Source organism: Patella vulgata, chromosome 8 (assembly GCF_932274485.2).
Source record: "Patella vulgata chromosome 8, xgPatVulg1.2, whole genome shotgun sequence".
NCBI lineage: Eukaryota > Metazoa > Mollusca > Gastropoda > Patellidae > Patella > Patella vulgata.
In genome coordinates this window covers 16679372-16691081 of record NC_065886.2, presented here as the reverse complement: position 1 = coordinate 16691081, position 11710 = coordinate 16679372, and positions in this window count along the sequence as shown.

Below are 11710 nucleotides of genomic sequence, written 5' to 3'. Positions count from 1 at the left end.
AGTATAAAATCGGTGATGTTACATGTATATTAATTAGCTTATTATGGCTATATTTTAGCATGATGTAGAAAAATAGTTATTAAAATAATATGTAACCTTAAATAAAATTTGCGCTCTTGGTTTCGTTTGATATTGAATTCCATAACTTCGGACTACCGACTGCGAAAGATCTATCACAGGTTTTTGAAAAAGGCTTAATTAAGAGGTTGTCTGATTGTGATGGAGGGGATCTTCAGGGTTTATTGGTGTTGAGAAGGTCTCTAAGGTATTGAGGTGAAGAATCGTCATTTAGAACAGAATACGTAATAGACATTATTTTAAAATTGATACGTTGACGGACTGGAAGCCAGTGGAGTTCTTTCAGAATTGGTGTCATATTTTCATTTGGTTTAGTCTTGGTTATGATCTTCTCTATCGTCATTTTGGAGTAACCAGAGGTCACTTTGACAAAACACAGACACTGGAACTTTACAAAACAAAACATGCTAAATACATGATGTGCAATAAAAACTGTTCTGCACGATTTTGACAGGAAACTTTAAAGAAGCAAAATATAAAAACAAAACCGACCGCGACTGTGTCCAACACCAAAATATCAAGAAAATTCAGAAAGTGTATAGAGGAAGGCAAACGGAATGAACTTAAACGGGGTTTAACGTATCTTTCTGCACCAAACGTGCTTATGAAGACAGGCATATGCCACCAGGGAAAATCTGCTCGGACAGCGACGTTGTTCTAATAGAATCCCCATCGAATTCAAAAGTGTTATTTAACACAGATCCGCCCCTGCATACACACCTTACACAGGTACATACAATGGTTACCATTGAATACAATCTGTTTACTCTTATTATTCAAAATGAGCACGAAACTGTGTAATATCTTTGTATTTCAAAGAACAATACTATCCTTATATCGTCAAAAGTCATCCCAAAAACAGACATTAGATAGTTAAGTTTTGTATATAAAATCATAGGCCCGTAACATAGTCTATTAAATATGATACAATACAATATACAATGTGCAATTATTAAAGATATATTCCCTTAAGGATCGGGACTGTATTTATGATTCTGTGTATCAAGTAAATAGTTTTATCCAATTATAAACGGTGGTCGAATATTGTAAAAATAACTAAATTATAAGAAAAAGATCTTAGTTAGCTGATATAAAATAAGTTTGTTTTTTTAAATAAAAAAGGGGTAACCAGTGGTCGAATATTGTAAAAATAGATAAATTTTAAGAAAAAGATCTTAGTTAGCTGATATAAAATAAGTTTGTTTTTTGGGGGTGTTTTTTTTTAAAGGTAACTATTTGACTTATCAATTATAATACGATATACAATGGGTCAATTCAAGTCCCTGGTTACGCTTGTGTTAAGGTTGTGTTGTAGTGGTGTATAACTGGTGGTTTGTTTATGCCCGAGCTCTCAATTTAACACTAGTGCTTACACCAGTGTATACACTAGTTTAATACCACTGGTGGAAAAAAAAACGAAAAAAAAACGCTAGTGTTATCTTTAAATGTTCCACTTTCGTTTTTGTCCCGTGTCCTAACCTATTCAACTCTTTTCTGATCTGATCACCATCATCTCGCGGATGCGAACGAATTGAAAGCTTGACAAGATTGTTAATTGCATACAGACCCTAACCAGTAAGATTGATGCATATAGATTGGCCATGGAGTCCTCTATATAAGCTGTATCTCTCAATAATACATCATTAGGTTGCATTTTCTTTAAATACATTGCAAACTGAGTTGACTACTCTGCTGCAGTTTTGACATGGGCAGCGCCGGGGATACCACTTAAAATGTGTCTCACCACTCATCTGCGGTCCACTTATTGAGCCTTCAGGGCATTACATTATTTACCACTTTGGTTAAAATAAGAAAGCACGCCTAACATGAGATGGACGTTGTATTTAAAGAGAGAGAGAGAGAAATGGGCTTTAACGTCCACTCGACACAAACTAGGTCATTTTGTGACTAACACATGGTTCAATTTTATTTCAATAATTCGCTTGCGCGTAGGGGTCGTTAGCAGTGGGAGGAAACCGGAGCATTGTATTTAAGCAATCATACCATCAATGTATAATATATTGCAAACATATTTCTGCCATCTGTCAATTGGATTGGATCTCTAAGGTCAATTTTTTGAGGAAATGTTAAGAATCTGTCCGAAATGTCAAACAAAAAATCAGCAACTTCATGTGTAAATAAATGACAAATACTATTTGCAATTCCAAATGAATGGGCTGGTTAACTATAATAAGCACTAAACGAAAGGTAATTAAGCATACATTATGCAAGAGCTAAGTCTGCCTATTGCAGACAATTGCAGGTCTTTCTTTAGGTCTGAAATGTTATCTAAATTATTAATTAGACATTAATTAACTTATCCAGTCCATAATCAACCCTCGATGTCTAGCTAGCCTGCGACAGTTATTGGATTATGATCCGATTTGCCACTTTAATAAACTTTTACAAAACACTTCCATATTGTATCTTTAAGTAACGGAATGTGTTGAATATCTGTTGTTATCTATTTGATCATTATTTAGTCGAAATTTCATTTCTGGAATTTCTCGTAAATCAACCGTTAAGCGATCAACATTTTTGTGCCTTATGTTTGGGCCATTTATGGGTATAATATCATTTTAAACCTAAATCAGAAAGTCTAAAACAAATTACTTTTTGTCGTCTGCTGTTTCACACCAGTGTTGTAATAAACAACTTGTACTGAGATATTGTTAACCCGTAAGGGATAGTGCCGGGGTTATTTTTAACAAGATAATAACTTTTATCAAGCTATTATTATCTAACACGTTTTTATCTGATTTGAAATAATATAACACAAAGCTCCTTGTCTCGTTATTTTTTCATGTAGATTTGTTTTCTTAAATCGGGAAATTGGTATTGAAAATATAGACAATCTGAGGGGTTCAGGTATAATTTAGTGCTTGTATAGGTCCCACTGGGCATTTTTGCCCCTCAGGAATATACTACTGATGACAATTAATGAGCCTCGGTGGCGTCGGAGCAGGTTCTAACCCAACTGGTCACCAATAAGAAAATCTAAAGTACAATTTAACATTGCATATTGTACAATTGCAGATAAGGATTAAAGGGAGGTAACAGCATCACATTATGGGTTCAGACCACAGTTCCGTAGTTGATTTCTCTAATCTATGCATATTATAGAAATTATCCCTACGCAGTTTTCAATACTTATTGAGTACAGGAATTTAAAATTCGCTCAGGACATTTTCCATCGAAATTTGATACTTTCTAAGGTAGAATTTCGATTTTGAAATCGATATAGATCTTTAAGGGTAATGTGATCACAAATGTGTTTTACATATATGCCTGTTTTACGTCGACACCTTTTCTTGTTTTTCCTTATTTCGTCGCCAAAATTCTTTCGTCGACTGACTAGTAACGAAACAATAGTCTCGAGCTTTTCTGCCTGGCCTTCTCCCCTCCCCTATCGCCCGAGTAGCTTCTAAAGACCGGTAGTCGATCGACTTGGGTAACAGACGAGCAGTGTTACCCGGGCAGTGGAATTCTTCGGGAAGACTGACTAGTAACGAAGCAGCGGTCATCAGCTTTTCCACACGGCCTTCTGCGCTCTCGCTTGAGGAGTACCTGGAACATTGAAACTAACAGAAAATTCCTGTAAATACGAGGTAGACGGTGTTGCTCAGAACTCAAGAGTGTTCAATATTCTCACTAATACTGGGGCCACTTTAGGGTTGATATTATGGTAATCCGAGTAATGGTGCCTCCCACCCCATTGGGAGGAAATCGGAGGACTCGGAGAGTACCCACGAGGTTGGAATGCAACCCTACTCCCTGTAACGTACAAGCGGAAAATCGAAATGACTCAATGACAGACCCTATGATCTAATGCGCCCGCATTAACCCTTTCGGCAATGCAACGCCCAACCTCAAACCCCAACCTCACCGAAATAATACAATTATCACACAATTATTTTTATTTTTTCGTGCAGCACAGTTTTAATTAATTGTTCATTTCAAAACCCATTCATAGTTAGTCTGGCCAGCAAAGACAGGGAGTAGGGTAGCATATCCATCCTCGTGGAGTCTCTCGGTGTATTTATAATTAAAATTGAATCTCAGAATCACGCGTTACAATATCCGTGTTAAATCGTGTCTTCCTTCAAATTCATCACCATCCTGTGTAATTATGTACGTCACAGATCGAGTACCGGGATTTCGATACCATGCTTCTACATAATGAGGCATAGGGTTTATTTTGCACCCCCTGGGTTTTCTTCAGGTTGTATGGGTTTCTACCGATCTGGTTTCCGTTGATTGGAAGTTAAACCCGATTTCTATCACTGCCCCCAAGTCTGTGGAATATGAGTTTTCTCTCGTGTTCATAGACGGGAACGAGGGGACAGAAATCAGTTCATCAACGAAATTTTCCGTCACGATTGATATCTCAAATGAATCGCCTTATTAAGTAAACTGTCGATTTAAACTAGCATTTTGTCAGTAATACAAAACCAAGCATATCAGAATAATTTTGACCAGATCTGAACGGTAAGATCCAATAAGAATTTAAAATAAAAATGTATACAAAATTCCGACAAACATAGGGTCATGAAGTTTATACACGTTCTTACGTGATTTACAATGGTGTTAGGAATGTACAAATGCACTGACTTGTAGATACGACCTTGACCGTTTAATGATTATAGCCTTGTAGATACGATCATAACTAGTCAAGTAGTTCCAACCTTGCCCATATCTAGATACGTCCTTGACCATTTAATGAGTATAGCCCTGCACATACAGAAAGGCTTTATACACAAAATCTACACAACGCCTTAACTCTATAATTTGAAACTCAGCTCAGTTTTTCAAATTATGTGTCTTTTTATTATGTTCTTTTTTGTCAAATAAAAAAGAAGTTTAACTATATTAGAAGCGGGAAATAATTATAGTATCTGTCTAAAATTGGATATAATAGAAGCAAAACAAACAAGATTTTAATAAACTTATTACAGCCAACAGAAAAATATAATAATGTGATAAAGGGTACTTATTTAGTTTAAACAGGAACCATACATCTCACGATTCAGTTAGAATTCATGATCAAATACCCATGATAATATTTAAAAAACAAGCCAACAGTGAGGCTGATGTCCCCCGCCGAAATCCCAAAATAAATAGATGACACATATTAATTAATTGCACATTTATTTTTTTCAAAAGTATCGAGCAATCAAACTACACACTAAGGTTCACCACTCTCTATCAGATAGAATCAAGATTATCTTGTCCCAAAGCATTGACCAATGAAATTGATTAGCTCTGCTTAGCTTTAGCTTGAAATGTTAATCATTGAAATCAGTCAAGACATTCACTTAATGAACATCTACATCAGGTTTAAACATTCTACCCCAATTAAAAGCAGAGTTTTTATGTTCCAAAGTCTTGACCAATCAAATTGCTTATCGCTCCTTAGCCCAGACAGAAAATTCGCACAATCGAACTTAGTCAAGTTAATGATATAATGAATCTATATTCAGAGTTTCGTCGCTCTCACTTCATTATAACCAAAGTTATCGTGCCCCTAAGCATCAACCAACCAGATGATTGCTTATCTCTGCCTACCGTAAGCAAAGCAGACAATGTTCATCATCGAACTCCATCAAGGGATTCACCTAATGAACTAATGAATGCCTAGACCAAGTTTGAACATTCTACCTCAATTACAAGGAAAGTTATTGTGCTCCAAAGTCTCGATCAATCAAATTGCTTATCGCTCTGCTTACCCTCAGCAGAAAATGTTCATTATCGAACGTAGTCAAGGTATTGATGTAATAAAGCTATACACCAAGTGTCCTCACTCTCAATTAATTAGGACTATAGTTATCGTGCCTCAAAGCATCAACCAATCAAATTACTTATCTCTGCTTAACCTAAACAGAAAATGTTCATCTTCGAACTCCATCAAGGCATTGGCCCAATAACCACATACACCAAGTTTGAACATTCTAGCTCAATTAGGAGAATTATTGTGTTCCAAAATCTTGGCCAATCAAATTGCTTATCGCTCTGCTTACCCTGAGCAGAAAATGCTCATTATCAAACTTGGTCAAGGTATTGATGTAATGAAACTATGCACCAAGTTTCATTACTCTCACTTAATTAGAACTAAAGTTATCGTGTCCCAAAGCATCAACCAATCAAATTGCTTATCTCCGCTCACTCTAAGCGGAAAATGCTCATCTTTGAACTCCATCAAGGTATTGACCTAATAAACACCTACACCAAGTTTGAACATTCTAGCTCAATTAGAAAGAGAGGTATTGTGTCCCAAAAAGTGTGACGGACGGACAGACGGACGAATCCATTTTAATAGTCCCCTGCTTTCCTCGAAAGGCGGGGGACAAAAAAGTGCATCTCTATTATTTTTTTAACCCTCTTCGCTACACCCCATCTGTATTATTTCTTAACCTTTTGTTTAACCGTTTCCTCCCGCCCTCTTTCTTAACCCTCTCCGTCTACCCGCTATCTCTCTATCAGTTCTTAACTCTCTCCCCTACACCCCATCTCTATTATTTCTTACCTATTGATTAACCATTTCTCCCTACACCCCATCTGTTATTTCTTAACCCTCTCCATCTACCCGCTATCTCAATCAGTTCTTAACCCTCTCTTCCCTATACCCCTATCTCTATTATTTCTTAACCTATTGTTTAACCATTTCTCCCTACATCCCATCTGTTATTTCTTAACCCTCTTCATCTACCCGCTATGTCTATCAGTTCTTTACCCCCACTCCCACCCCATCTGTTATTTTTTTAACCCTCTCCATCTACCCGTTATGTCTATCACTTCTTAGCCCTCCCTCTACACCCCATCTGTTATTTCTTAACCTTCTTCCCTACTATGGCGGTATATTAGATTCAAAATTCTAACATGCTATCGTCTAATTTCTAACCTCCGTTCATGTAACTTCTAACCTTAATTCATGTAACTTCTAACCTTAATTCATGTAATTATGGCGGTATATTAAATTCAAAATTCCAACATGCTATCGTCTAATTTCTAACCTCCGTTCATGTAACTTTTAACCTTAATTCATGTAACTTCTAACCTTAATTCGTGTAATTTCTAACTTCAATTCGTGTAATTTCTAAATTAAGACAATGTATAATCCAACTTCTTTATTTGTTCAGTGTAAATTTTAATTCTGTTTCGTCTTATTTTTATTGTTAAGACGAAAAATGTCTACTTCATTGTCACTTTACATGTTAATCATGAACGTCGAGCAAATTTAGAATTTTGATACCTCTACCTAGCAACCATCATTATGACGTCGTTTGGTGTCGACACCGTGTGCTCAATTTGGTGATTGAGCACTGAGCGGGATCATTATGTTGCCACAAACGACTCGCTCTTCGTCAGGTTGAATGGTTTGGCGGAGTGTAAAAATTGAAAACAACATCGAACGTGATATGGTTTGCAAATACTGTTTTAAATATAAGCTAAACAGCATTTGTTATTTTTTTTTAAAGATAAGAGCAGGATTTCGAGAATTTTTATTTTACAGTTAAGCCAATTACTATTTATATACTGTTGATCTATAAATTATTCTGTTAATGCTCTAAAATATGTCTCTTTATACTACCCGAACGACTAGCCACTGTCCGTGGCAGACCCTCGTCTTGTATCAATAACAAGGGACGGATAACCACGTCGGAATATGGTGGTTATATCATGAAAAAAAATATATGTCTATGGGATATATAACATCGTCAGCTAGTATACACACTGGCAAAACTACGCTTTATAATATTTCTGACATTATTAGTTCCGTCCTTGTGATTTGCGGAGGTTGCCGTTATTGTAGGCATATACAGTGTCTAGTAGTTCGGGTCGGACGAAAATCGTTGCAGCTGTTATTCGTAATAAAAGTAGACCGTAAATTTCACTCATGGCACACCGTAAGTTCGTCTTCATTAGCCTGGATGGTGTAGAAAAGTAGGACGATAAACCGCTATCTATGAATTTCGGTATTGCTTTATGCAACTTGAATAAAATATTTTTGGAAAAAAAACTACCATAAAGTTAGTCAGGTCGGTGTAATGAAGGAATCAGAAATAAAAACTCCATCGCTATCCACATGAACAGATTATCACAGACTCCCGAAAAGCCCGTTTCATCCCTACAGTATGAGGTTTCTAAATTTATATCATTGAACCATATCAAGAAAAGGTTTATCATTTTTGTTAGAGGTAATAGAATACAGATTAACAGTAAATAAATATTATTGATGGCTTAACTGTCTTCAAGAAAATTGAAAAAAAAAATGCTGTTTGGCTTTTATTTGAAGTAGTATTTACCAACCATTTCACGTTCGATGTTGTTTTCAATTTCACCATCGATTCCCTGGTTGTACTTGTCAAGGAGTAGGGTCGTCTGTCCAACCTCGTGGGTTTTCTCCGGGTCCTCCCACTGCTAAAGACCCCTACGCGCAAGCGAATTGTTGAAATATATTGAACCATATGTTAGTCCAGAAATGACCTAGTTTGTGCCGAGTGGTCGTTACCCCCCTCTCTCCCTCTCTCATCACTCCACCCAATCACCAACCAGGCGAAGAGCGAGTCGTTTATATAAACATAATGGTCCCTACCAGGTGCGCAATCACCAAATGAGCACGCAGTGGCGACACCAAACGACTTCATAATGATGGTTACTAGGCAGAAGTGTAAAAATTCTAAACGTGTAAAGAATCAATGAAGAAGACGTTTTTCGTTTAAATAATAGAAATAAGATGAAATAGAATTAAATTTTACACTGAACAAATAAAGAAGTTGGATTATACATTGTCTTAATTTAGAAATTACACGAATTGAAGTTAGAAATTACATGAATTAAGGTTAGAAGTTACATGAATTAAGGTTAGAAGTTATATGAACGGAGGTTAGAAATTAGACGATAGCATGTTAGAATTTTGAATCTAATATACCGCCATACCCTACACCCCATCTCTATTATTTGCCACACACTTGATTCAATGAGAGACCTTATGATCTAAAGCACACGTATTGGTCATAACCTAAGTTAGAATTGATAGATTTGAATACTTATTAGGGCATGATTTATTTTTAAATAAATGTATCATTATAAAACTGCATAATGAAATTTTGTTCTGGTATCTCTGTTCCTTGATAGTATTTCTAATGTACATCCGCTGTTCATCTCCGCTCTGTATTGTCACACACACATCATCACCAGATACGTCATTACTCACAATCTGATCAAAACTACCGGTACGCCATTTCTTTTGGATTGACGTGTGCGATCGAGGGGATGGGCTCCGAACACGATCTACATGTGATTTTATTCTCAAACACTGGGACAAGCTACAAAAACTAAAGAAGAGATGTCGAATCTAAAAATGCCTAAACCTTTTTCAACTAATATATGCAATAGGAAACGTACAAGGCCAAAAATCTATTGGCAAATGACAAAGGAAAAAAACATACAAATAACAATAACTATTAAAGTAAAAAGGCTTCCCTGCAACACCGCCGTAGAACTAAATGATCCAACACAGACGAGGCAATGGAATTTATTGACACAAAACGGTCAATCCATCTCAAAATATTCACTGTGGCATTTACAGCGCTGTGTACACCACATAACTTGCAGTTATTAATGCCACACCAGAATGGTTAGCAAAGCAAATGGATGCCCTCCTATGTCAACATACAATGAACAGGTTGACAAACTAGCTAAGAATCTCTTGGTGGAGTATCAAGAGATCTGATAATTCTTAAAAGATACTTTAGTCTATTTATGTATAATTCGCGAGATAATTCACTGTTGGTGATTTTATGAATTTGGTATAGGTTAGGTCTTTAATTAACGAGGAGATAAATATCCAATGATTTGGTTCAAAGGGAGTTTAATGTTCGCTTCCACCTAGAAGTGTTAATGAAAAAACTGGTATTATTGTACATGATTTTATATAGTCTTTGAGGTTATTGTTTATGAACCAATTCAATGATTTCCTTTATTGAAAATAAGCTGCTTAATATTAGGCTGTCATAATTAATGGCATTTTGACCCATTCGTTTCAGTTTATAAATTCAACCATCCCCGACATTTAGCTTTGGCTGTATATTATCCATAGGACACCAGCTTATGGCTGTATATTATCAATAGGACACCAGTTTAAGGCTGTATATTATAATTAGGACAACAGCTTATGGCTGTATATCATCCATAGGACACCAGCTTATGACTGTATATTATCAATAGGACACCAGCTTATGGCTGTATATTATCAATAGGACACTAGTGTATGGCTGTGTATTATCAATATTACCATTAGAACACCAGCTTATGGCTGTATATTATTAATAGGACACTAATGTATGGCTGTATATTATCAATAGGACACCAGCTTATGGCTGTATATTATAAATAGGACACCAACATATGGCTGTATATTATCAATAGGACACCGGCTTATGGCTGTATATTATAAATAGGACACCAGCTTATGGCTGTATATTATCAATAGGACACCGGGTTATGGCTGTATATTATCAATAGCACACCAGCATATGGCTGTATATTATCAATATGACTGTATATTATCAATAGCACACCAGTTTATGGCTGTATATTTTCATATATATGTAATTGTTGATAGTCTACGTTATCTGTGTTTGTGTTTCCTAAATCATCATAACATCCTTCGGCTGATATTTGTAGATCATCGGCGGGTACTGTAAGAAAACAGGATTTAATTTCATTCATTAATAAGATCGTAGTTCATTTTAAAATAACTAAGCTACTAAGTCAATATTTTCCTTACAATTCAAAATAAAAACACGAAATAAAATTCATTATTGGTCAATTTTTAAAATTGAATATAAATCACCTTATATGCATCCATATTACATTAATATGTGCTTTTAGACCAATTTTCGTCTATGTTGAGGTTCCAAAAAATAGAGCCACACACCCTTTATGGAATAATGAGCAACATTAAGAAAGTTTGGGTGAATTAAAATATATTTACAAATTTATTTTTTGCACCCATAGACTTCCATTGCCCTTACCTCACCAATTAATAAAAATTGGGGAACCTAAACCCCGCGTCCAGTGTGTATAAGAACAATTTTGGGAATTCGACATAATGGAATAGACAGGGATCTCGTATAGTGAACCAGCAGAAAGGGGACATGATTGCATCGAGGGAACTGTAATAGCATCGGACAGACCCATCAATACACAATATAAAAAAGAGAAAAGATAAATGAAGAGGAAAAGATAATTTCAAAACACATTATTCACTAAATGAAAACGTACCTGGTTGTTTTTTGTGTAGTTTCCTAAAGATTGTGATGAATGTAACTATTATGATAAGAAGAATGGCGCACACAGCTCCAATAGACACTATTATTGTGGTATTTAATGGTGATGGTATTTGACGACCGGATACAGATTCTGTAAATGCATTACCATTCACTGTAGCAATAAAACTATAAAAGTACTATTTTATGCCCCATCCACACCTCCCACTAAAAGGCACAAAAGGATCTGGGTATTTTGGTCTCAGAAAAACTCTTCCTACGGTACACCAAGTATACTAACGATGGCTTCGTATGAGTTACAGTAAATACACGTTTGCGCCATATAGGAGTCTTTAGCAGTG